Source organism: Penaeus chinensis, chromosome 3 (genome assembly GCF_019202785.1).
Source record: "Penaeus chinensis breed Huanghai No. 1 chromosome 3, ASM1920278v2, whole genome shotgun sequence".
Taxonomy (NCBI): domain Eukaryota; kingdom Metazoa; phylum Arthropoda; class Malacostraca; order Decapoda; family Penaeidae; genus Penaeus; species Penaeus chinensis.
In genome coordinates this window covers 16,597,778-16,606,879 of record NC_061821.1, presented here as the reverse complement: position 1 = coordinate 16,606,879, position 9,102 = coordinate 16,597,778, and positions in this window count along the sequence as shown.

The following is a 9,102-nucleotide window of genomic DNA, read 5'->3' as shown; positions in this document are numbered from 1 at the left end:
CTTATTACTGGGAGCTACAGTTCTTCTTGTATTTTAACTGCATTGGTGAAGGGGTTAAGACAAAAATTAGTCAGATGCCTCGAACAAGACAACGAGCTCGTTGCAAACAACTCCTGGCTGTCTCATACAGCCAGGGTGTTGATACGCCATCAGCTCAAAGAACAGCTTCTTGCTAAGGGCATGGACCCCCCACCCCGACCTTGCCGAAGCCCCGCCGTGGGACCTGAGCCTGATAGAGTTCAACATAATGAGCCTGTCAATGAAAAAGAGCCTATACCCCATGCCTAACCTAAAGGCAGAAGCCCACAGGGTCACTGCAGCCATCACTCCTCCAGCTAGTAGAACATACTACACGGATGGATCGGTCGATCCCTTGAGCCACACTGCAGGCGCCGGCTTTGCAGCAAGGGGTGCCACGCGATCCATGAGGGTAACAGACAACGCCTCCTCGCTACAGGCAGAGGCAGTTGCAATCATGGGAGCCCTAGGCCACGCGTCCCTAAGGGAAGGACACGTGGTCATACACACAGACTCCAGGGCAGCCATTGACTGTCTTCAGCACAGCTCACCCACAGACAACATCTACCTACTGACCACGATTCTCACAATGGCACAGAGAATTCTTGCTCAGGGTAGAAGAATTATCATCAACTGGGTCCCAAGCCACATCGGCATCAGAGGGAACGAGCTTGCTGACAGACTAGCCGTCGCTGGCAGGGGTATGCCCCCAAATCCCATGACGATAAAACCGAGCCGAAAATTACTTATGGAGAAGTGTGCCTTGGTCGGTCGTACCTTCCTACGGCAACTCCACAGAGAGGAAACGAGAACCTACCCCTCGGCCAGCTGGTACTCAGACGCCACAGGCTATGAACGACTGGCACTCTCTGAAGTAAGCAACAGAGGTACCGAAGTCATTCTTCACAGAATGCGCCTAGGTTACCACTGTGCATGGCAGATTATCCCAACAATAGAACGCGATGAAAGGTGCTGCAAGCACTGCGGCGAGCCGAACGCCACACTAGTCCACTACCTAGAAAATTGTGACCATACACAATTCCTGAGACAGGGACCGCCCACAACAGCCGCCGTGCTGGTAAAGAGGCTATGCGAAATGCTTACACCATGGCGGCAGGAGCGCCTGCTGGCAATTCCGCCGCCACGGTAAGCACCGAGTGTCAGACAACTCAATGAGAAAGCCGTAAAAAGCTGACACAGGCCGGGCCATATTTAGAAGGCCCGGGCGAAGCTAGAACTTACCATAAGGAAGAAGGTGAAGGGTTCGCCCCCACTACCTCCCTGATCTGAGCATCTTGATCTTCGGTTGCCTTTCGTGGAGCACCGGAACGAGGGCAATTGTTCAGGGTGCTCTCCTCCTCCCACCTCTTTATCCACCTGTAAATTACAGACCGGGAGACACCTAGCTCCCTGGAAATTTCACTAGGAGAGACACCACTTTCTCTGATCCCAATGATACGACCACGATTTGCAATTTTAGTTTGTCTTACCGTCATCTCCAAGAGTGTCAGCTTTCACAGGCAACCCCGTTTTCACCTCGGATTTCCCATACGTCAAATGACGTCATACTATGGACAACACATTTTTCTTCGCTCATTTAACATATACTTGGGTTAACAGCAAGATAGATATTCTGGAATTTATGTGTATTCATTAACATAAAGATTATGAAATAAAATATATATTATATACTATAATTGTTTGTTCTTTCTTTAAATTACCCAGTTAGTAGTTCTAGGTTAATAAACAAGCGTTCATCTTACCGCATGCTCCGGGTATTCCGAATGGATGAAAATAATTATTCCATAAACTTTGTGAAGTTTAAATATGATATATATACATATATACACACATAATTGCCTATGTATATACAGTTTATAGACATGAACTGACAAACAAGAGAATGAGGAATACTAATGTGACAGACAAATGAAGAGAATGAGATGCAAATAGGGAATGTAATATATGTAATATTACCTATGATACATATCATACATATATTTTTGTAACTCATCAAGTATATACTTGAGCACACGCGCATGCAAACGCACACACACACACACACACACACACACACACACACACACACACACACACACACACACACGCACGCACGCACGCATACGCGCACACACACACATACACACACGATGCACACACACAATGATAAATCGTCTTTATAATCTCCATACCCATACTGCGGTTTTTGCGTCCATGTATTGTTCAAGTTTTTTTAGTTTTTTTTTTCAAAATCACCAATACCTTTGTAAATGTTTCTCGTGAGCCGTGGCAATTGCAGGATTTTGTCATTTTTATCCTTCAACTCCTCTTTAAGGTTTTCTATTTTTGCTTCTGTTTCTGTATTATCCACATCTGTTAATGTGATGTCATCTTCCATTCTTACACTATCTGTGTTAATAGCAACATTTTCTAGTTCATCATCTCTATCCCCACTGGAACTTGTTGTCAGATCCTTATACAATTTTATTTTTGAGGCATCTTTCAGAGCTTTCTCCACATTGAAATTGAAGTTTGTTGGCACCCAATCCACATCATTAGGATCTTCAGACTTCTTTCCTATTAAAAAAAATTAATGATTTATTTGTTTAAATCTTAAAATAATTTTTCAAATGTTATGAACAATATAACACTTAAATATGAGTCAAGTTTAATTGTACGTCCTTCCAATCTATTTGTGCTCGTGCACAAACCTGATCTAATTACAACCTCAATAACACCTCTAAATACCTTATCGGAATAAATCCGGCAGTTGCTGTGATGTTTCTTTCAGAGGGGTGGAGTGGTCAAGTATCAGACAAGAAAATAACAGCTGAATCTGGATTTCTAAATAAGGTAAACATTGGTGACTGTATCTTGGCAGACATAGGTTTTCTTATTGAGGAAGAATTGAATGAAAAGGGAGCCATATTAAAAATCCCAAAATTTACAAGAGGAAAAAAACAGTTATCTGCAAGGGAAGTTGATGAATCGCGACAATTAGCACATGTAAGAATACATGTTGAAAGAGTCATTGGACGATTGAAAGACTTTCGAATTTTACAAACAATTATTCCAATTTCACAAGTAGACTTACTGGATAATATTATGACTGTGATTTGTGGTGCAGTTAACTTGAATAAAAGTGTTGTTGGTTATACATAATAATTTTTTTGATTAATGAAGATTTTATATGTCAGATGTCTTGAAGGTGAAAATAGCCTAGTATCCAAGAGGAGTTAACGTGAACATTTTCTTAAAAACCTGACAGTTCTACAACTAATGTCTTATCTTAACAGCAAATTTGGTGTATCAATCAAGCATAAAGATAGGTCTATCAAGCATAAAACACCAGCTAAATATGTGTAGAATATGTTTACCATTGTGAATATTGCTGTAGCCCCCCTCCTTAGGAAATCTTTATACAAAATGTTTCTGCTGTAAACTTTATAAAGTTCTATTTAGTGAGAGTGTCTCTCAGATGCAATATTGTTGTATTTTTCCCTGCGGCATTGCCTGCAGAATCAGGATCCTTTAGGAGCTCTGTTAATTTGCACACAGGGATAGTGGAACCATTCACCACTACAGTTAACACCATCACATGCTATCATTTGTCCAAATGCTGGACGCTGGCAAGTGCAATATGCTTTGCGATCATTTTCAATTGTATCTTTGGCTCTTGAAACAATTTCTGGAAGCAAAATCTTCTCAAACCTTTCCTGTAAGTTGCTGACCAAAGACTGTAAAAATTATTTGTCCTGTAGGACACTACTGCTATACTGCTATCAGGATTTGATGGCGTATAAACTAAAAAATTACAGCATTCAACCTAATAAATTAATATCTGCAGCTGAACCTGGTAGAAGTATCTGTGACTTTTTTCATCACCTTATTTGCAGCTAAAGGGAAATCTTTGTCATCTTGCCAACCTTTAAAACCATTACGGTATTTGTATGAGCATTTTATCTCTAAAACTCTCTTTCCATGGCAAGAGCAGGTCACAAGGCCTTCAGCAGATGCACCTAAAAAGGGACAAGCAGCAAACACAAGAAAACCTGTTTCTTCAACGTTTAAGTTTTCGTGGCAGTTAGACATAGTTGTCCTATAGAAATTCCTGACAACTGATTCCATTCTTTGTCCATATCTTATTGCCAGTGCCAATTGCTGATTCATACTGCATGATCTGTGAAATCAGAGAGACACTGGGATTTTCTGCTTTTGTCTTTGCAACTTGGTAGCATCTAGATGAGGTTATTCTACCAGCTCTGTGTAGCATCCAACTTGCTGACAGTGACTGTAACTTTGTTTCTCGAAAAATATTCTGATAGGCCTTTGCATCAAAGCTTCTTTCATACTGCCTATACAGCTTAAGAGCAAAACTTTGTAGAGCATCTCCATCTAATTATATAGCCGTTGGGTCAAAAAGGCTCACTAGTGGCTCGGGAAGAATGTTATCAGTACATTCAGCATTACTGTCAGCCCTGTCTGTCTCACTACCACACCAAATATTTCTGGAAGATCCTTGTATATACAGATCTTCCTTATGTATGCTGGTGAAAATAGCTGCTTCGTTGTTGATGCTATATAGCTCCTTAAAATTTTCCTTACAGATACTGCCTTCCCCTGAAGTTGGATCCATGACACTATAAGAAGTTGTGGCAAAATTGATGCTATTTGCTTGGGGTAGATCATGTTTCCTTTCCCTTTAGAAATTTAATGCTTTTATAGGTGCTGGGTTGACTTGTTTTTTGCTTGCCTTCCAAGAACACAACTGGCTAGTGCAAGAAACTTCCTCATTTAGCTTGTAGTGGCTGGCAGCTTCAAGCTTAAATAATAAAGCTGTTCTATGACTGCAGGCAGATCCCAATCCTGCCATGCAGGTACAGTTTGCTGTAAGAATCCATACATGTTGGTTGTTTATCACCACCCAAACATCATATAGCTTGGCAGATTTTCCTTGTCGTTGACTGGGCAGCACCTGAAGGAAGCAAGTCATCATTTTGAACATAACATAACATAACAAATGCTGTAATGTAGGCTAGAAGCCTGTTACAGATTACCAAAATTCTAAGTTTATTGCTGTTGTATAGTAGGAGATGCTTCTGAAAAATATGCAAGTTGAAAACATTGGAGGCCATGCGCGATAAGAACGAAACCCAGCTTTCCCTGTGGTTTGAAACAAAATAACGCTAAGTAGAAATTTGTTGTAATAAGTAGGATTTTTTGCTTATTTAACTTTTTTAGACATTATCATTATCAGTGAGCACAAAAAGAAAAGTTTCAAAAAGCCATTGGCAACTTTTGAATTCTATGGATACCTTTACAATTTGACGGAAACCCACGAGGGCCTAAACATAAAAATCTAAAATGGGAAGGCCTTATTCTCAAGTGCTATGTTTCCTTATGGTGAACCGGCTTGACATGCAGAATGCTGCATCTATTTTTGTTAAGATTCAGCCCTTAGATTGTAAAACTTCAACATTTAATTCGCTTACACCTGCTGTTCCACAATCTTTCGTTTCGGTTTTAGAAATACAAAAGAATGCCACTGGTAGGGCCTAGTTTACTTACTTGTGACTTGATGAAACAGAACGATTTTGATGCTGAACTTGGATGGTGAAAACAGTCATGAACATGTCGTTCTCGAAAAAAGTGATAGCCATCAAATGATTTATAAGCCTTCCGCGATTCATTGGTTAATTGGTTAGTGGTTAAAAGCAAAATAAATGTGCTAGACATCTAAGGTCATGTAGCACTATAGTAAAGGAATTGACGAGTAAATGGGTTAAGGTTGGGTAAGGTAATGTATAGGGGTTAGATCAAGTGAAGGATGTATATGCATTTGAGGAATGAAAACAAGTTGTCAAAGCAGAAAGTGTGAGAAGCTGTGGGAGGGATCACGAAATATCGGTCCCATTTGGCTGGGCTAAATAGAGTATTTAAGAATTTCGTAGAGATGGCGGTAGTAGAAGGACGGGGGCGTGTGGAAGAGGGAGTAGTGTTGTGGGAGGTAGTGTTATGGGGAGGTGGACAATAAGGTTGTAAGGTAGTAATAAGGGAGGATGGGGTAGTTGATGAAGAAGGTTGTGGGGGTATAGTTGTTGAAGTTGAGCATGTTGGGAGAGTAGAAATGTCTCCTGGGGTGTTGATTAGGGTGGATACTGTAATAGTCGGCATTGAGGAGGGGGTATTAGTTGTAGTGTTCAGAGCCGTGGTCAAAGGAGAGCCTAGAGTCAGGGAATCGGGCGAGTTTGAATTGGTGGAGCTATTTGATGAAGAGGCAAGCCTCATTGCCTCTAATAAAGGTTAATGGTTAATGGTTAAAGGCAAAATAAATGTGCTATCTAATAATGGTATAAAATCTTCATTGTTGCCCATGGTAAGCCTGGAGTATGTTGGGGAGAGAAACGGTCCACCCCTCATGGTCCCTTGAGGGGTAAGGGCTAGACAACTAAAGCAGGGGAATACCGTGCCCATGGCTCCCTCAGGCCGTTCAGGACTGGCACAAAGTCAGCCTTTCATCCTTTCAGCACGGCTCTCACACCTTAGGAAGTGGATAGTAGAAGGGGTGGGTGAAGGGACAGACAACAACAGACAAGGGATTGGGGGGCCGCGATTCATTTGTGAAAGTACTTGGTGACTCAACTAGATACATTGTTATGCCTTCCCAAGCAACATTAGCAAGCTTGGTTAAGTCGTCCGTCCAGCCACTCTATAGCGTGAAAGGATCTAGCATCGTGCCATTTGCAAGAGTCAGCTTTTCGTCATACCGTTTTTTTGTCTTCAACAGAAAGTTGTTCATAGTAAGCAGATGCCATTCACCGTTTGTATAAATAAGTGCAAGAACTGTGAAAGGGGTATGTCTATATGTATATATACATATATGTATATATATGTATATATATATATATATATATATATATATATATATATATATATATATGACTGCCGTGATGGACCAATGGACTCCGACCCTCATGTATATATACCTATATACATATAGGTATATATACTGGTCCATCGCGGCAGTCATATATATATATATATATATATATATATATATATATATATATATATATATATATATATATATACATATATACTATATATATATATATATATATATATATATATATATATATATATGATGTGTGTGTGTGTGTGTCTGTGTTATATATATATATATATATATATATATATATATATATATATATATATACATTTGTACATATACATATATGTATATATACATACATACATATGCTTGTATATATACATATATACATATATATATATATATATATATATATATATATATATATGTATATACATGCACACACAGGTATGTATGTATGTATTTATGTGTGTATCTATCTATATATATATGTTTGTATGTGTGTATATATGTAAATATGTGTATATATGTATATGCGTGTATTTATATATATGTGTGTGTGTGTGTGTGTGTGTGTGTGTGTGTGTGTGTGTGTGTGTGTGTGTGTGTGTGTGTGTGTGTGTGTGTGTGTGTGTGTGTGTACATTTATATATATATATATATATATATATATATATATATATATATATATTTTTTTTTTTTTTTTTTTTTTTATATATATTTCTATGAATACATACATACAAATATATACATACATATATATGTGTGTTTATGTGTATTGGAATAGGTATAAATATAAATTTACAAATATGATATATAAGTATTTATACATATATATAATATATATGTAATATATATGCATATGTGTGTGTGTGTGTGTGTGTGTGTGTGTGTGGTTCACCCTTGCCTGTGTACATTTATATATATACATATATATGTATTTATATATATATTTATACATATATATACAAACATTCAAATATACATACATACTTGTGTGTTTATATGTATAGGTATAGGTATAGATATATATGTACATATATGATATATTGAAATTGGGTTTTTCGACCATAGTATCTACACGGAAGAGTGTTTTACTATATATATATATATATATATATATATATATTTTTTTTTTTTTTTTTTTTTTTTTTTTTTTTTTATACAGCCATTCATTCCACTGCAGGACATAGGCCTCTCTCAATTCACTATTGAGAGCTTATATGGTAGTGTCACCCTTGCCTGATTGGATGCCCTTCCTAGTCAACCAACGGTTCGGCGCGCTACCACGCTATCACACGGCGGTGACTTCCCCTTCTCAAGGTGATGTGTCGTTTTCTCGGGCTCGAGCAAGCAGTCAGAGCGTGACGGGGAATTGAACCCGGGACCACAAGGGACTATCGCGGCGCTAACCACTGGACTATCGCGGCAGTATACTATATATATACATATATATATGTGCATATATGGATTTATTTTTTCAACAGCCATTCATTCCACTGCAGGACATAGGCCTCTCTCAATTCACTATTGAGAGGTTATATGGCAGGTTCACCCTTGCCTGATTGGATGCCCTTCCTAATCAACTGCGGTTCGGCGTGTTATCGCTTGTGCCACGGCGGTGACTTCCCCTGTGACACCTGCGTTCAACTTTTCAAGGCGATATGTCGTTTTCTCGGGCTCGAGCCAGCAGTCAGACCGCAGGCATTTTTACGACCGCCGGGACGGGGAATTGAACTCGGGACCACGAGGGTCGGAGTCTAGTGCTATAACCACTGGATAATCGCGGCAGTCATACATGGATATATGTGTGTATATATCCCTACATTTACATATATGTCTATATATATATATATTCGCACATACACACACACACACAGCCATTCATTCCACTGCAGGACATAGGCCTCTCTCAATTTACTATTGAGAGGTTATATGGTAGTCACCCTTGCCTGATTGGATGCCCTTCCTAATCAATCGCGGTTCAGCGCGATGGCCCAGTGTTTAGAGCACTGGACCCTCTTGGTCCCGAGTTCAATGCCTGCGGTCTGACTGCTGGCTCGAGCCCGAGAAAACGACACATCACCCAGAAGTCAAACCGCAGGTATCGTAGGGGAAGTCGCCGCCGTGGCACAAGTGTTAGCGTTTCGAACCGCGGTTGATTAGGTAGGACAAGGGTGGCACTGCCATAT